At 33.5% G+C, this 19,920-nt stretch overlaps 1 long non-coding RNA gene and 1 other non-coding gene across 2 annotated transcripts; one reads left to right on the top strand and one right to left on the bottom strand.

Moving 5' to 3' along the window:
• Window positions 1–567: 567 nt before the first annotated feature.
• On the top strand, window positions 568–16,032 carry LOC131414143 (uncharacterized). The gene is made up of 3 exons (XR_009222134.1): window positions 568–675; window positions 2,851–3,003; window positions 12,432–16,032. It is a non-coding gene; the product is annotated as an uncharacterized LOC131414143 (long non-coding RNA).
• LOC131414279 (U1 spliceosomal RNA) lies at window positions 2,848–3,011 on the bottom strand. The gene has a single exon (XR_009222170.1). It is a non-coding gene; the product is annotated as a U1 spliceosomal RNA (small nuclear RNA).
• Window positions 16,033–19,920: the final 3,888 nt, after the last annotated feature.

Raw genomic sequence — 19,920 nt, 5'->3', positions numbered from 1 at the left:
TTATAAAATAAATGAGTGATGTGGGTGTAATGTACAGCATGGTGAATATAGTTAATAATACTGTATTGCATATTTGAGAGTTGCTAAGAGAATAAATCTTAAAAGATCTCATCACAAGAAAAAAAACTTTGTAACTATCTGTGGTGATGGATGTTAACTAGACTTATCATGCTGATCATTTTGCAATATATACAAATATCGAATCATTATGTTATATACCTGAAACTAATGCAATGTGATATGTCAATTATACCTCGATTAAAAAAAGGAAAAAAAGAATGAACTTGCAGATGAACTGTGAGCAGTAGGCCCTAGTGGCACATTGTCATGACCTCCGCATGTGTAAAAGCACGATATGCATGACTTATTGTAGAAGAATAACCCTTCTGGGAACAACATTGGGAAAAATCCATAAAATGCTGAATTTCTAGTACTGTCATTTTAATAAAATAAGTGCTAACATTTATTGTTTACTATATGCTTACTTACTATATGCTAGGCACTGTAATAAGCACATGGTGTTACATGATCTCATTATGTAGTTATTATTATTATCAGCCTTTTATAGACGAGCAAATGGAGTGCAACACGGCTAAGGAAACTGCTGAAATTCACAAAGCAAGAAAGTGGAAGAGATGGAACTTGAACTAGATCTAACCGAATCCACAGCTGCAGGTGTCTGCTCATTTATTACATCAATGTTTTTTGGTTTTCAACATAGAGATTTTGCACATGTTTTATTACATTGATAGCTAAATATTTCATTTTGGATGCTATTGTAAAGACACTGGTTTTATAATTCTATTTTGCAGTTGTTCATTGCTAGCAAGTAGAAATACAATTGATTTTTGTATATTGACTTTGTATCTTGCAAACTTGCTAAACTAAATTAGTATTTTATATGATTTTTTAAATAGATTCTCTGTGATTTTCTACATAGACAACCTGTCATTTGCAAGTAGAGGCAATTTTATTTCTTTCTTCCCAGTCTCTGTATCACTTATTTATTCTTCTTTCTTTATTACAGTAACTAAGACCTCTAGTATGATGATGATTAGGAGTGGTGAGAGCAAATATCTTGCATTTTTCCAATGTTAGAAAGAAAGTTTTCAATACTTGACTACAAAATATAAGAGCTTTAGGTTTGTTGTAGATGCACGATAACTAATTGGGGAATTTTTTCCTATTCATAGATTGGTGAACATTTTATCTTTTTTAAATCATGCATGGATGTTAAATTTTGTCAGATAATTTTTCTGTATCTATTGAGATCATATATATTTTTTTCCTCTTTAGTCTGTTGATATATTGAATTACATTGATTGATTTTCTAATGTTGAACCAATCTTGTATTCCCAAGATAAACCCCACTTGGCTGCCATGTATTATCCTTTTCATTTATTGGAGGAGTTGATTTTTAAATACGTATTTTTTAGAATTTTGAAGCTATATTCATGAGGGATATTGGTCTGTAGTTTTGTTTTTTTTTTTTTCTTCTTGTAATATGTTTGTCTGATTTTGGTATCAGGGTAAAGCTGGCCTGATTAAAGAGATGAGAAGTGTTTCCTTGTCTTCTATTTTCTGGAAGAGTTTGTATAGAATTTGTGTTATTTCTTCCTTAATTGGGTAGAATTTGCCAATGATCCATTTGGACCTGGAATTTTCTTTGTGGGAAAAATTGTATTACAAATTCAATTTATTTAACAGATATAGGATTAGGTTACATATTTCTTTTTTGTTTGTTTACAAGTACTAATATATCCTTTAGGTTACATATTTCTTCTTGGAGGAACCTTGGTAGTTTGAGTCTTTTAAGAAATTTGTCTATTTCATCTAAGTTATCAAATGTATTTGCACAAAGTTATTCATAGTATCCCCTTATTATCCTTTGTAAAATGTCTATGGGATCTGTACTGTTGTCCCTCATTTATTTCTGATACTGGAAATTTGTGTTTTCTCTCTTTTTGTTCTAATCAGTCTGGCTAAAGTTTTAACTTTTTTATTGATCTTCTCAAAAAGCCAGCTTTTGCTTTCATTGATTTTCTCTATTGTTTTCCTGTTTTCTATTTTATTTATTCTTGCTCTCCTGTTTATTATTTCCTTTATTTTACTTACTATGGGTATAATTTAGGGTGGAAATTGAGGTCATTGAAGTGAGACCTTTCTTCTTTTCTAATGTAGTTGTCCAGTGCTATAAAAATTTCCTCCTAAGCACCTTTTTAGCTGCATCCCACAAGTGTTGATATGTTGTTTTTCATTTTACTTTAAAACATTTTCCAATTTATATTTTGACTTTTTCTTTGATCTACTTGTTATTTAAAGCTATGTTATCTAGCAGTTTTTGCTTTGTGTATTTTGAAGTTCTGTTAGTTGCAAACACATTTATGCTTTTTATGTCTCACATTTTCTTATGAATTTACCCCTTTAGCCTTATGTAATGTCCATCCTTTACCCTTGGTAATGTGTTTTGTTCTTAAGTCTCCTTGTCTGACATTAATATAGCATTCTGGATTTTTTCAATTATTGTTTGTATTTATCTTTTCCATCCTTTTTTTTTGCTGAGGAAGATTCGCCTTGAGCTAACACCCATTGCCAATCTTCCTCTATTTTGTATGTGCGTCGTGACCACAGCATGGCTGAGGAGTGGTGTAGGTCTGCACTGGGATCCAAACCCATGAACCTGGGCTGCCAAAGTGGAGCATGCTGAACTTTAGCCCTATGCCATGGGGCTGGCCCCATCCATCCTTTTGCTTTTAACATATTTTTGCTTTTATATTTATAGTTGGTTTATTTTGTAGATAGCATATAGTCAGGTCTTGCTTTATTCATTCTATCAATTTTTTATCTCAGGGGAGAGCATGAATGCAGACCCCCTCTAGCATCAATTACACAGTCAAGGTTCCCACATGTGGGAATATTGCAGGCGTCAGCACATCCGGAGTGCAATGGACAAGCCTCACCCTGGGAAAACCACCTTTTTGATCAAGGTGTCTCTCCTGCCAGGTAAGTCTTAGTCTTGCTCTTAAAAAAACCAGTCTGGGGGCCGGCCCAGTGGCACAAGTGGTTAAGTGCGCATGCTCAGCTGCAGCGGCCTGGGGTTCACTGGTTTGGATCCCGGGCACACAGACGCACTGCTTGGTAAGCCGTGTTGTGGTGGCGTCCCATATAAAAAGTAGAGGAAGATGGGCATGGATGTTAGCCCAGGGCCAGTCTTCCTCAGCAAAAAAAGGGGAGGATTGGCAGATGTTAGCACAGGGCTGATCTCCTCACACACACACACACACACACACAAAACAGTCTGACAATCTCTGCATTTTAATTGGAATATTTAGACCATTAATGAATTATTGATAATGTTGAATTTAAATCTACCATCTTACTATTCGTTTTATATTCATTCTGTATGGTCTTTGTTCCCTTTTTCCTTCTTTTTTCTTCTGTTTTTGCATTAACAGAGTATTTTTATGATTCCATTTTACCTCCGTTATTGCTTATTTTTTATATCTCTTTTATAACTTTTTAATGGTTACTCTAGATTTGATAATATATATCTTTAATTATTCACAGTCTGCCGTCAAATAATATAACACTTCTATCTCTCTCTCTTTCTCCATATATATATTTATATAAATATTGTTTAATCTGGCACCATTTGGCTCAGTCAAGTTAACATATAAAATTAACCATCACACCTTACTTTTTAGTATTTCTATCATCTTTATTTCTTTGTGTACAACTAAGTTTCTAGTATCATAGTCCTTCTGATAAAAAGTACTTCCTTAACTTTTCTTTTTAGCACAGGCCTGCCAGTAATGAATTCTCTCAGCTTTTGTTTGTTCAAAACAATATTTGACTTAATTTTTGAAAGATATAGAATTCTGGGTTCATAGGTCTTTTTTCTTTTACTACTTTAAAAATGTAACTCTATTGTCTTCTGAGTTGTATAGATTTTAATGAGAAATCTGCTGTAATTTATATGGACCACCTTTAAGATTTTCTCTTTATCTTTATTTTCCAGCAGTTTGAATATTATTTGTCTAGATGGATTTCTTTTTTCCACATTTATGCATCTTGGGATTCCCTGTACTTCTTGAATATGCATTTTGAAGTCTTTCATTATTTTTGTTAGCTCTTCAAATATTTTGTCTGCCCCATTCTTTCTTCTTCCTTTTACGTATATGGCATCTAACTTCTCTTCCTCTCGTGCTCTGACCCGGCTGTGACAGCGCTTGCATCCTCGGAAGGGCCTGTCTTTCTTTAAATTTCAGACTTCTAAGCTGTCCTACAACCTTAGTTCTCTGATGGGTTCAAAAAGACTTATAATTTTACAGTTTATCTGTCATTTTCTTGTTATTATGGTAGAAGTGATGTTTCCTTTTCAGTTTTCTCTATCTTAAGGATAAATGAAACTTACCATAATTTTTTATTTTTCTATAATTTAAAATTTAGATAAAAGTTGCACAAATAGTAAGAGAAACTCCCATATAACCTTTACCCAGATTCAGCAATTATTTATATTTGCCTCATTTGCTTTGTTATTCTCTCTCTTTCTTTATATATCTATATCCATATTTATGTATCTTATGAATTATTTCAGAATTGGTTGAAGTCATTGTATCTTTTAGCCTAAATACTTTAATGATTATTTTGTGGGGACTTTTCCTTATAAACAATAGCATATTTATCAATATTAGCAAGCTTAACATTAAGAATATATTTCAACCACAGTCTATATCCAAATTTTTTCAAATTCCTCAATAATGTTCTTTTTAGCTCTTTATTTTTTGGTCCAGGGTGTAATCATGCACTTGGTTGTCATATCACTTTAGTTTCATTTAATCTGGAACAGTTACCTAGTCTTTCTTGATCTTGACATATTTGAAGAATAAAGTTCAGTTTTTGTATAGAATTTCTTTCAGTGTAGGTTTGTCTCATGACTGGATTCAGGTTATGGGATTTTGGCAGGGATATCACAGAAATGGTGTTGTGTCATTCTCAGTGTGTCCTGTTAGAAGGCACATGATGACAGTTTGTCCCAATAATGGTGACGTTAGCATAATCACTTAGTTAAGGTGGTGTTTACCAGGTTTCTGCATTGTAAAGTTCCTCTATTTCCTCTTTGTAATTAATAAATTATTTGTGGGAGGATTTTTGGAGGGTATGCAAATATCCTGTTCCTCATCAATTTTTTTCACTTACACTTTTAGCATCCATTGATGATTTTCTAAATCCATCATTCATTCTACCTTTATTTATTGACATGCTATTTTAAGGAGGAGCGTTCTCATCTCTCTCAATTCTTTAATTAATTAATGTATTTATTTATATCAGTATTGATTCATGGATATTGTTTTCTTCAGTGGGTTATAATTCATTACTGTCATTATATTTTTTGATGCTCAGATTACATATTTGGCCAGCAGGAGCCCTTTTAAGCTGGCTTCTGTGTCCTTTTTACATGTCCCCTCATTGTTTGAATATTTTCTTACTTTCCAGAATAAGATAATGCTCCAGGCTTATCCTTGATTTTCTCTGCTGCAGCTCTACAATCAGCCATTTTCCCAGAAGTTCTTGTTTCTTTTAATGGGGAATGATATTTAGAAACTAAGATCTTGGTGCTACATGTGCTTATTGCTACTAGTGTGTTATTGCTAGGCCCTCTTAGTGGACAGTGTTGGAAAACATGTGTCTATGTGTATACATAGACATCCATGTATTTATTTATATGTAATACGTATATGTATAATTACGCAGAGAGATATATACACACATGCATATATATAGACACATGTCAATAGTTATTTTTATTTCATTATTAATATAGTATAATATATTAATTAATTAATATATTAATTTATTAATATAGTATAATATATTTATATAGTTATTAATATCTATTAAAAATGATTTGATACTGATATTTTTCTATTGCAGTCAAACACCATAAGGTAGATTCCCATTTTACCATTTCCATATGGAACTCCCTTCTTAACAGTGAGAAACCTGACTCTCATTCTTTAATTATTGTGTGTGTGTGTGTGTGTGTGTGTGTGTGTATATATATATATATGAGTACATAGAAAGACTTCTCAGAATTGCCAACTCATAGTCTTGTGAAAAATAATCCTATTAACTAGAGCTCAATATCCCTTTATAGTTTTTAGGTAAAATTTACGTACATTGAAATGTATAAATCATAAGTGTTCAATTTAATGAGCTTTAAAATTTTACATACTCCTAACATCACACTTATATTTATCCTTGTTGAAGACTGCCTTGGCTAGCCTCCACATGCAACCTGAACCTCTCTCTATTACAAAACTCACTGCAATTATTTCTCTGTAGACTATGTTCACTAGACTATGAACTCATTAAAGAAAGAGACTATGCCTCTTCATTTTTGGGTCTCCAGTTTCACACAATATCTGATATATAACAAGTTACCAATAAATGTTTGCTAAATAAGTAAAATGCCATTGGAACAAATCTACAGCTTTAAAAAGGGAAGCTGTATAATTTTAAAGCTAAGATCTGCTAAATACTGCTACTAAATCACCAGCTAAGAATTGTCAAGACATGAAAGGAAAAAGAAGGCAGTGGTTGGAATGCTAATAAATCATTATGTTCTTATAACTCTTTACAAAGACGTGAAACTCTTTTAATCATTCATGTAGCCTTTGAAGTTGGTGGGTGGTATGAATTACTACCACTATGTTTATGTATTAAGACCTTCAGTTTTAGCAACAAATGTAAAAGTAAATATAGGTTACCCATCCAAAACTTAATGGATAAGGACATTTTTGTAGTTCCTAGTTGATATTCTGACACCTGAGATTTATTATTTTCAGTTGTCTAAAAGTAGAGCATAATCAAGTCTGTTGACAGACAGCTATTACTTCAATACCACTAACTATCTTGGCAAAGGCAAAGGCTACATGAATCTCAATTTCATTATGCAGTTGCTTTGGAGTCATGTCTGAAGTTGCTCTTCTTTTTCTTAAAAAAAAATAAAGAAAATATATATACCCTTTTGAATATGATTAACTAAGTAAATGTTTCTAATTCCTGTGAGAAACTACTACAGAATAGTTTGTGAAAGGGACCCTGGAAAGAAATCACAACACCTGGATTCTGGCTATGGATCATCCACTCGTCTACTTGAAACCTTAGGTAATTCTTAATACTTTCAGATATATGATGGCAATAAAGCTTCTTCATATGGTTATTATAAAGCCTAAATAAGACAATAATAATGATAGATTATATTTATTAGGAGCTTACCATGTGCAAGGCAGTCCTATTTATTTATTTAATTCTCACAAAACCCCCTGAAGTTTATCACTATACTTTTTGAAAGATGAAAAACTGGAGTTTACAGAAGTTAAGTAACTTGCTCAAGGTCACACATTTAGTAAACTGGTAGAGCAAGGATTCAAATCCAGATCTCTCTAATACTAAAGTATGATTGTAATTGTACTTCTTCCCAAACATATGTAAAGTGCCTAACAGAATGTCTGAAGCATGTTAAATCATCAACATGTGCTAGTTCCTTTCACTTCTTCCTCTACACTCTCTAGGGCATCTCAAATATACTAACAAATTTAACAACCACCTAAAGTGTATTACATCATCAAATCTATGTTTCCAATTCAAACCTCCCTTCTCTAAGCTCAAGAACTATACATCCAACTTCCTGAGTGTCTGATAGGCATCTCAACTTCAATAAGGCCTTAACCAAACATTATTATCATGTTAAATGTGTTCTATCTATGGTCCTTATATCAGCGAATGGCACTGCCATTCATCCAGACATCTAAAATAGATATATGAGAGTCAGGAGTTTTCTTGTAGTTCCCTTATCTGTTTCGAGTCTTCATGGCTTAATGATATGCTATTTATACTCCCTAGGATGACTGATAAAATCTTTCTAATCATTAAAAACTCAGCTTAAAAATCATGTCCCCTTTGGAGAAGGTCAAATACCGTATGATCTCACTCATTAAGTGGTAGATAATAACAACAACAAAAAAACACATAGAGACGGATTGGACTGGTGGTTACCAGAGGGGAAGAGAGGAGAGAGGAGGGTGAAAGGGATAATTAGGTACGTGTGTGTGGTGATGGATTGTAATTAGTATTTGGGTGGTGAACATGAGATCGTGATGTAATCCATGCAGAAATAAAAGTATAATGATGTACACCTGAAATTTATACAATGTTATAAACCAATGTTACTGCAATAAACAACAACAAAACAAACAAACAACAAAAAAAATCATCTCCCTATTGGATCTTTGTAATATCAACTAAGTAGCATCACAGCTGTTCAGCTGCCATACCATGTATATAACTCTATTCTTACACTTTATCATACTATATTTTAGTGATAAATTTTTATGTTTTTCTTTTCTACTACACCAACACAGTCCATTAGAAATTTTTAGATAATGGAAATATTCTATATTGGTTCTAGTAACTACTGTAATGGACACTGTAGCACTAGACTCTGAGCTCTGTGAGGGCAAAGACTATATCATATTCATTTATAATATGCAATATCTGGAATATAGCAGATCTTCAATAAATATGTGGAGAATAAACAAATAAATAAATCAATGAATAAATAAAATATTTTACCATGGTAGAGTAGGGGAAAATCTACTTACCACAAACACCAGGCAACTGCAACATGGAGGTACTGGGGAAACTAATTAATAAACTCTGATTTCTCAGCGAATAAAAAGTTGATGCAAATAGGTTTCCAGTAATGGAGAAGGAGCTTCTATCAGGTCAATCCACTCTCAGATAACAATTATAAACTCTATCTAAAATATAAAATACGATAATCTGAAGGCACTCCAGAGGAACTAAAAGAAACTGGAAGTAAATCTACATTTGAAAGAAGTAAATGGCACAAGGTAATTTTCCTGTCTTGATACAACTTTTTGTTTGAGGCTAGACTCTATTGCAGTATGCTGGGTGGCTAAAATTCCAATAGAAACTCATAGTCTTATTGGCTTGGAGAGCCATAGGACAGAGTTTGTAGAGATTATGCAGCTGGAAAGTAAGGAGGGAAATCCTGGAAAAGTGAAAGCCATAGGCAGGGTGGGGAGAGGGGGATTCTGTATATGAAGTTGACCAAAATCTCTAGTTGACCTCTGAACTAGATATGCATGGGGTAAACTCCAAATAGGCCAATTAAGTCTAAAAGAACTGAGCTGAATTTTCAGCTGCTCCACTGCAGGGAAAATAGAGTTGGAGTTTGAGTTGAAGTCAAATTACCTGCCTGCTTAAAAATACAAACAAACAAGCAATGAAAACATACTCTTCAGAGAGACATAACAATCTAATGTCTCTACCGTTTATCATTCACAATGTCCAAGTCATTCAAAATTACTAGACCTATGAAGAAGCAAAAAAATGTGATCTAAACTCAAGACAAAAGATAATAAGTGGAGACTGAACTTGAGATGACCCAGATGTTAGAATTAGCAGATAAGGAAGCTAAAACAGCTATTATAAGCATCTTAAGGATTTAAAGGAAAATGTGTAATAATGAATGAACAAATAGAAAATCCTAGCAGGGAAATTGAAATCACAGAAGAGAACCAAATGAAAGTTTTAAAAATGGAAAATAAAGTGTTTGAATTAAAAATTCACAGAGTGACTTGAATAGCAGATTTAAATGAAAAGAGTCAGTCAATTTGAAGATAGATCAATAGAAAATATCTAAGTTGAAAAATCAAAAGAAAAGATAGGATTGGAAAAAATGAAGAGTTTCAGCAAGCTATAAGGGCACTGTGGAAAGGTCTAACATATGGGTACTTGTCGTCTCAGAATAAAACAAGAGAGAAAAAAATGTTTGAGGAAATGTGGTGATAACTTCCCCAAATTTGGTGAAAGGCATAAATTTACACATGTAACAAATCCAGTGAACCCCAAGTGGGAAAAATACAAAGAAAACCACCACTAGCCACATCAGAGTCAAACTCCTGAAAACTAGAGTTAAAAAAACTCTTGAAAGCAGCTACAAGTTAATTTATCACATGCAGTGGAATGATATGAATTAACAATGATTTCTTGTCAGAAACAGTGGACACAAGAAGACAGTAAAATGACATCTCTAAAATGCTGAAGGAAGAAAAAAGTCAACTCAGTGTAGTGAAAATGACCTTCAAGAAAGAAAGCAAACTAAAGATATTTTCAGATAGATAAAAACTAAGAGAATTTTTATCAGTAAACTTGTAGTATAAAAAAATGCAAAAGAAGTTCTTCGGATAAGACGAACTGGTGCTAAAGGGACATTCAAATCTTCAGAACAGAATGAAGTATCAAAAATGATAAATATGTGGCTATTATAAAAGATTGTTTTCTTCCTCCTAATGTTTCAGAAATATGCACGCCTGTTTAAAGCTAAAATTATAATATTTTATGGTGGGATTTATAAAATTTATAGATAAAATACATATGGCAACTAAAAAATAAAGGAAGGAGTTTAAAAATTTATATTTTTTGAAAGGTTATTATACTTTATATGAAGTGGTCCAATATTAAATTTAAGTAGACTGTGAAAAATTCAGGATGTATATTGTGATCCCTAGAGCAACCATTTGAAACAATGCAAAATGATATAACTAAAAAGCCAAAACCCTTTAAAAGGGAATTCTCAATTAAATTAAAAGAAATTAAGAAAGTAGAAACAGAGAATCAAAAAACAAACACAAAAAACAGATGAGACCAATAGAAAACAACTAGTAAAATTATTGGTCTCAATATCTCAACCATATCAATAACTGGATTAAATGTAAATGAACTAAACCCTCCAGCTACAAGTCAGAAATTCTCAGAATAGACAAAAGAGCAAGACCCAACATAGTCTCTCTACAAGAGATGAACTTTAAATATAAAAATACAGATACATTGAAAGTAAATTGTAGTAAAAGATAAATCATGCAAACAGTAAATCTAAGAAGGGTGGAGTAGCTAAATTAACATGAGATATAATAGATACCAAGACAGAGTTATTACCAGATATAGAGACATATAAGAACAATAAAAAGATAAATTTACAAAAATACACAAGAATCATACATGTATGTGCCTAAAAAAAGAGATTCAAAATACATTAGATGAAAAAATAACATAATTAAAAAGAGAAAGAGACAAATCCACAGTGATAGTTGGAGTTTTCTCTCAGCAATTGATAGAACAAATAGACAAAAGATCTGAATAACACTATCAACCTTCTTTACCCAGCTGACATTTATAGATCACTGCACCTAACAAGTGCAGAATAAACATTCTTTTCAAGTGCACGTGGCATGTCACCCAAGATAAACCACACGTCGGGCCATAAAACAAGTCTTAATATATTTAAAAGGATTGAAATAATACAGACTGTGTTTTCTGACCACAATAATAGAAACCAATAACAGTAAGGTATATAGGAGGGATAAAACTCAAATATTTGGAAGTTAAACAACACATTTGTCAATAATTCATGGGTTAAAGAAAAAAATCACAAGATACGTTAGAAAATATTTCAAACTGAATTGCAATGAAAATCTGGCATATCAAAATTGGTGGGATACAGCTAAAGCAGTGCTTAGAGGGAAACTTATACCTTTTATATGCCTAGAAAAGGAAAGGATAAAGGTATAAAACCAATGACCTAAGGTTCTACAGTAAGACCTAAATAAAGAGGAGCAAAGTAAATCCAAAGCAAGTAGAAAGAAAGAAATAATAAAGTGAATAAATAAATGAAATATAAAACAGATAAATGATAGAGAAAATTAACATATAAAAGTTTTTTCTTTGAAAGGATAACAAAGTTGATAAGCCCTAGATAGACTGAGACAAATTACCAATATCAGGAATAAATGTGTGAATATACTATAGATGCTATAGATATTATGAAAAACTTTATGTTAATAAATTCAACAACTTAGATGAATGGATACATTTCCTGAACAATACAATTTACCAAAACAGACACAAGACGAAATAGTAAATTTGACTAGCCCTATATCTATTAAAGAAATTGAATTTGTTATTGAAATCTTCGCTCAAACACAGCACCAGGGGTAGGTGGTTTCACTGGTGAACTCTGTTAAACATTTAGGTAAGAAAAGATATCAATTTTACACAAATGCTTTCCAAAACAGTGGAGGAGGAAACACTTCACAACATGTTTTATGAGGCCAGCATGACTCTGATACTAAATCTGACAGAGATATTTCAAAGAAAGAAAATTAAAACATTAGTCATGTCAAATTGGCTACCTAGTTTGGTCTCCTTTTCCTACTACCTGCCCTGAATTTGTAGGAGAGAAGGGGGAACAGGCTGGCTGGCTGGTGGGCTACAATATCAAACTTTTGCACAAGCCCCAACTTAACATGGAAGATAATGCAATCCAATCTGACTTTCTTCAGGTTTCTGCACGATCTGGACAGAAGGAAGAAGTGGGTGAAGAAATGTAGGACAGCTGACTTAGAAGATAAAACACCTGATCAGCTAAGTAAACATTATTGCCAAACACCTTGAGAACTCTATGATTTGTAGAACTAATACTTATAAGAGGATTCTGTGAGATTATGCTATGCCAGCAATAGTTGATTTTATCAGTCATCTGAACAATCCACATGGTAGACATTGAAAATGAACAAAATGGTTGAGTGATGATGAAATCAGAACACAAACAGAAAAAAAATGATGAAACTTCTGAACAGAAACAAACACATAAAGAAACAACAGCAACACTCGGAACTCCAGTGCAGAGAAAGAAGGCAAAGAACAAGATGAAGACTTTTTATGCTTAAACTTTGAAGAGTGAAAACGAAGATTACCTGATCTTTATTTGTGGTTTGATTCTTACAAAGCACACATCTGGATTAACATGAAGCTGACAAAATCTCAAAAGATCTCTTTTCCCCTGATAATCTTCAAGCATTGCTGGAGTGCAGAGTATATTCTGGTGCGGCTGTTTTAAGAAAGTGTTTTGAGATAATAGCAGTCAACACATCAATCCGTTTGAAAACACAGCAGAAATAGGTGCTAGAAACCTGCAAGAGCTCCATTGGGAAGGAACAGGGAAGTGAGGGACTCATCTCTTCTCCATTATCACTGATAATATGGCGGACACAGCAGGAGAAGAGTAATCACCAGTACTGGCGAGGTTCACTGATAGATCTCAAGACCAGAAGGAGGAATATGGGCTTTCTACCTTCTGAAGCTGATGCAGAAATTTTGGCTGTGAAATTTCACACTACTGCGAAGTGAGGAAGGAACATGGAGCACTGTTGTGGTCTGGCTTAGATCATGTCTAGTGCACTTTCTCCCCCAGTGCAAGTCATGGTAACTAGACTTTTAGGGAGATAACTCCAAGATATCTACACACTGTATTTTTCCTCTGCCTTAAATATGTAGTCAAAAGCAGTGTCTATTGTGGGAGTATCTGTTGCTTTGGGAGCAATTAAAGATAATTAACGATGTTTGTTCTTTTTTCTGTCAATCACAACTGCTTTAGAACTCAACAATATAATTTCTGTCCTCTTTCAGAATAATGAAGGAAAAAAAGGCAAATGAACTGAAGGCAATTTACCATTCTCAATGTACAGACAGGTATGATGCTTTTGAAATTTTTGTGGAACTCCTACAAATGTTTTATGTTTAGGTGGTATAAATATTGATACAAATGTTAGATAGAATAACTTTATAGCTGATTGAATTTTTGTTCTCTGTAGTGCATTTTGTTGTAATTAGTATCATTGTTGTTCATAAAAATGTCCTATTTTTAAAAAGAGCCTTTGGAAAAAGTCTCCAGGGCCACACCTCTGAAGTCTTCTTTTTGGCCTACAGCTTGACTGCAAAGTTGCATTATGTGAAGAGATGGAAAATATTTATGTTTATCATAAATTTTGATTGGAGAAAGCCATGAATTTGGCACCAAACTTGATATTTAAATAAAATTTCCTGAGAAATTCCTCGGGGCTCAGCAACATAATCTAGAATCTCAACTAACCTTTGAGCATTACTATAGAGAAATACTTAGTGTTCCAACAATGGGGCCCATTTTTTAGGATTTTAGGGATATTATCTTAGAATAGCACCTCACAGTTCTTAAATATTTGTCTCTGGTAGCCTCAGTCATAGAATAGCTCACACTCAACACCATGCCAACATGTACCAAAGTGACTTATCCAATCTTGATACACTCTCTGCCAACCTTCGTTGTTGAAGGATCAAGCCAAAACACACAGGAAAAGACATAGAGCTTCCATCCACCATGTACAAAGCCCGCATCTGTCTCACTTCAAGTTTTTTCTTAATGTGTGTGCATTGCTGAAAGTCCTGTATATTCTTCCTTGATGAAGTTTGAGAATGAGAGCAATGAAATTAGATGAAAACGTCTTAAGCAAAACTAAGAAATACTTCAACAGACCAGAGGTCAAATAACTTAACTTCGCTTAACATAAATCTTGATATAAACTACGATCTTAATTTAATGGTAGACACATATATCAAACTATATATTTAAGCCGAGCTTCCTTCAAGTACTTAAAAATGCCACTGAAAATACCTAAGAGAAGTTTGAAAATAGGTTTTATCCCTACATTTGATATTTGGAGGAAAAGTTGTAAGGTATATATAGGCCACTTAATCACTGAATATTTGCTTATGGACCTTCCATTGAAAGCACTAAACATTGATAAACTACCTGTTAAATGGCCAATGTTTGAACTTTCATTCTTTGAAGACCTCTTTTTCCAGAAGACAGTGTTGAAAAAATATTTCATTTGTGTGTGATTTCTGTTTGTGGCACTCTGGGGGTATTTTAGTTAAGTAATTTTGAACTTAACATTATTATTACTATGAATCTAATTACCAGGTATTAGTTTCCAGTTCTTTGAAGAAGTAAATGTTGGGGAGGCATGGGGAGAAGGACTATATTTTGTAAAATATTACAATAAAGCTCAGGACTGACCAGTGACTAGTAGGTGTTTTAATAAGTTGTTAAAAATATCTAATGGGCAGTTAAGGAAATTACCAACAAGTAAAAGAAACTGAGCCCACCAAGCAGAGATTTCAGTGTAGATTTTGTCTCCATTAAGTGAGTGTAAAGAGGAAATTGAAGTTTGAATGGAGAGCAATCCACTGTTGTTCATCTGGTTGTTGTTTACATCCATTTGTTGAATTTATACCTTAACTGAGTCATAAGCTTTCTAGCAAGTGTATATTGAACACTTCTGTTTCATGATCGACACAGAAGCAAAGGCCAAGGATGCTGACCATCTATTTGATTGTTTTCTCTCCATGACCATATCCACTGCCATGTCTTGATTTATAAGAATTACTTGGGAAAAATATAAATTTTGTTGTTTATATAGGAATAATACAGAACTTACTGCTGTTATTTTTGGTGAGAAAAGTAAATTTTGTACAATGTATTTTAATCTAAATAAAATGTGAACTTAATTATTTTTAAAAGAAATTACAAAAAACATCCTTTATAACCATAGATGCAAAACTCCTTAACAAAATATCTGCAAATTAAATCCAGCAATATATTAAAAGAATGATACATTATGACAAAATAGAGTTTATCCCAGGAATACAAGGTTAGTTTCACATTCAAAAGTCAATCAATATTACTCATCATATTGACAGATTAAAGGAATGAAACCACAAAATCTTCTCAGTAGATGCATAAAAAGCATTGACAAATTTAAAAACTCATTCATGATATTAAAAAAATATCTAAGTAGGCTAGAAATAGAAGGGAACTTCCTCCACCTGATAAAGGGTATTGATGAAAATCCTACAGTTAATATAATGTTCAATGGTGAGAGATAATTTTCCTTCTAAAATTGCACACAGGGCAAAGATTTTCCCTCTTAATGTTGTAATGGAAGACCTAGCCAGTGGAATAGGGAAAAAAAAAAATGAAATAAAGAGCATAATGTGTGTTTGTGTAGAAAATTCTAGGGAACCTATAAGCAACTACTGGAACAAACAAACAAATTTTAAAATGTTGCAAGATACATAGTCAATATTATAAAATCGATTGCTCGTTTATATTTTATTCGCTTGCTGCTAATAAAATTTAAAAATTCCATTTATAATAGCAATTAGAAAACATAAAATACTTAGAAATAAATTAGGTAAAAACATGCAAGATCTCTCCACTAAAAATTACAAAACATTGCTGAGAGAAATTAAGGAAAACCTAAATACATAGACGTGTATATCATGTTCATGGATTAGAAGACTCAAGTAAATTTGAAAAAGAAGAACAAAGTTGGAGGATTTACACTACCTGCATACAAAATTTACTAAAGCTACGTTAATTAAGACAGGTGATACAGGCATAAGGACTGACAAACATGAATGGAACTGAATAGAGTGCCTAGATGTAGACTCACATTCAGAAAATCAATTAATTTTCAACAAAGGCACCAAAGCAATACATTGGGGGCAAGGAAAATCTTTTAAACCAAGGGTACTGGAATAATTGGATATTCAACCGAGAAATGTTTATCCAAAGGAACCTGGTGTTCTTCAGCATTGCTTTTGTCCAATACACTAATCTGATGTGTAGTCCTTTTCTATCTACACATTAGTAATATAGTATCAGCTAATCAAATCACTATTTCCACTATTACGGTAATATTCCTACTGCAGGGGTATTTTTTTTCTTTTTATAAAAATAAACTTTTTAAGTTATAAAAGCAACAATTTTTCTTAAAGGCAGCTCCAATGTTAAAGAATAAAGTAAAAAAAAATTACCCATAATCACACAACCCAGAAATCACCAAAATTGATGTTTTTTTGGGGGGGGTTCTTTCTAATCTTCTATGTATGATGTCATAAAAGTTATATAATGCAATTTTTAACCTAATATTTTACATGTAATTTTCTTTTTTCAAGACTCCTTGAGATTTTATTTTTGTTTGCATGTAATGTGACAATATTAGCTTTCATTTCAACATATTTTCATGAAATTGTAATTTCATTTCCTGAAGACATAAATTTTAACTGCAAGTTATATCCAAATTGCACTTCCAATAGACATCTATTTCTGAAGTATCTGCCAAACTCATAATGACTCTTCTTCTATGGTAATTTCCCATTTTGCAATTCCTTATCCAAAATGTAACTTTATGGTTGAATAAACATGACTCAGGAAAGTAATCATGGAACAAATTTTATTTTAAATTTAAATTGTTAGTTCAAATTTACTTTGTATGTTTACTTCCTCTCTTGCCCCTGATGAAATTTAGGGAAGGTCACAAAACTGAGCATTTCAAAATTATATTTAAGTATCTAGTTACAAGAGAAACCAAACAAACAGTCTCTAGGCAGCCAAATTTACAGAGATAATCTGTTGCAAGACCACAATCGACTGTTGACGTCTTGGCAACCTGAACCAAATGGGCCAGTTATGCTCACACCCAGGAATTTCAAAATTAAGTCCAGTGTGAAGCTTGCCTCTTCACGTGGCCTGTAATCATAGCCTACTTTGTGGCCTGAAGACCAGAAAAAGGCAGTCTCCAGAGAGGAGGATGCCGGGAGGAAATGCGAAAAGGAGAAACAGGTATGGACCAAGAGCACTTCCTGGATTCTGTCAGCTGTTAGTTGCTGGTTTCACTTCCTTCCAGAACTCCAGTTGCATTCCTGGCTTTGGTTCTGTGAAACCCCTCATTCACTGTAATTCCCAATGTTTTTTTTTTCTGTCAAATTGAGTTTCTGTTCAAGAGGCCCAAATAATACAAAAATGAATATGGCGTGTGGAAGGTTTTCGCCCATAAACAGCCAACCCTATTCATGATCAGTATATCATTTGGCTTCACCCATGGAAGAGGGCCATTCTCTAATCTATTCCCTCAATCTAAGGGTCCATGTTAGCTTTAAACTCATAGTGCTCCCTGCTCACTCACTAAGGAGCTGAATGTAAAGTTACCCAGATCATTTCCACTCTTTTGAAGATTCAATGTCAAACTTGTATGTATATTTTCCTGAATTGAGAGAGTACGTTGTCAGAATATTCATAGAATTTCATATTCAGTGACTCCTTCAGACTAGTTTTTAATTATAATCCCTTTGTGTTGTTCTTAGAAAGACAATCAAGTTTTATTTGCTTTATTATTATTTCCAATGTGGTCAATAATTTTAAGACTGTGAGAAGCGCTTGAGTTTTTTTGGCTTCTGAATGTCAATGAGTTCTGTTTTTAGAAATTTGCCTTGAGTGAAGCATAAATTTACATGACATATTTTTAGGCAAAAAGAATGACATTCACTCACATTGCTAAATAAAAATTTTCCAGTATTACAAATATAATTTTTATTGGTTAGTGTAGCTCTAAGGTTATGTCTAGAAAACCAAAGATGGCAGAGAATTAGCACACCTCTAAAATGTCCTAATAATTAATTTTTCCTCACATGATTTAGAAAATTATCTTTACAATTCATATTGCAGGCTCTGTTTTAGAAACTTGGTTTTCCTGCACTATCAAACTATTGTGAAACTTTCTTAAATTAAGTGAATCAGGCAAAAATTATTCAATAAATATTCAACATTGTGCTAGGTAATAGAAGTTTTATAGAAAAAAATGAAATGTCACTTTTGACCTCCTTGGCCTTGTAAAGTAGTTGGGAAGAGATATAAAGCAACAGTAATAAAATAAGAGAGTGTAGAGTGATGTGTATGCTGATTTTTAGAAGTTCTGAGATGGGGCAGAGAGAAATGGAAAAAAAGTAAACACAGAAGCTAAGAACAGAGGACACAGAGAGAGAGTACGTCTTGCATTTCTGACAACTTTTTTGTCATTCTCTTCTTGGGGCTTCACTGAAATGAACTGAAGCTGAAATGGTGAGAGAGAACTTCCTAGAGGGGTGGGATGTGATTTGGGGCCTGAAGGAAGAGAGAGGATTTGAAAGGACAAATGGCTAAGTAGATAACACAAACCAAAGTATGGAGATGAGAATACACTCAGTTTTGTAGAGAAGCAATTAATCTTACTAGAGTATAAGTGCACGTTAGTAGCCATGGGAAATAATACTGAGTGAGCATAGTGGATGAAAAGAAGTCAGAGGAATTTAAATGTGAAGAACATAGGGAATCGGGTTGAAATTGGATATAAATAATCGGATGAAAACTGGGTTTGAGGAGATTAGTTGGGCGAGGTTATGAAAGATGCGTTGGAAGGGTGGAGACAGGAACCTGGCAAGCTAACTGGGGCATTGCTGTAGTAATCCATCCATGAGGCTATGAGGGCATGGACTGGGGCAATGTCATTGCAAAGGGGGAGGACCAATAAGAGCTTTTTAAGAAAGAAAAATATCTAATTTTGAGCAAGCTGATTTAGAGATTTTGGTAGAACTTCTCGTCTAAAATGAGTTGGGAGGTATAGGGCTGGATCTTAGAAAAGAAGACAGCATGGAGAAATATACTGACATAGATTTAGTAGTCAACGGCATAGAAGTTACAGCTGAAGCCAAGAGAATGAGGGAGATTTCTGAAAGAAGGAATGTGAAGGGAAGAACAGAGAAATTCAAGTTGGGAAGCACCCATATTTAGGGTGCCATTGTAAGAGGCAATCTGTGGCATGAGATGTAAGTGAGACTTGGACAGTGTTGCCAGAGAATTAAGGGAGCAGAGTGGTTAGAAGGAGGATGTTGTTACCCATGCCGGAAGAAGCTGAATGATCAAGAAGATGAGGACCTTTAGGAGAAGACTTTCAATAGTGATCTGGGACTGGAAACTAGGTCACTAGGAAGGAGGTGGTAAGGTGATGGGCCAGTGGACATGGGCAGAATAATGAAGAATTTAGGAGGACAGGCTCTGATGGCCACTGTACCTAAATCCTGTCTCTACCCAAACTGGGCAACTTAACATGCAGAAGTTCACCTAAGTCTTTATGC

This window comes from Diceros bicornis, chromosome 14 (genome assembly GCF_020826845.1).
Source record: "Diceros bicornis minor isolate mBicDic1 chromosome 14, mDicBic1.mat.cur, whole genome shotgun sequence".
NCBI classification, from domain to species: domain Eukaryota; kingdom Metazoa; phylum Chordata; class Mammalia; order Perissodactyla; family Rhinocerotidae; genus Diceros; species Diceros bicornis.
This window is presented reverse-complemented; position numbering and strand designations above follow the sequence as displayed.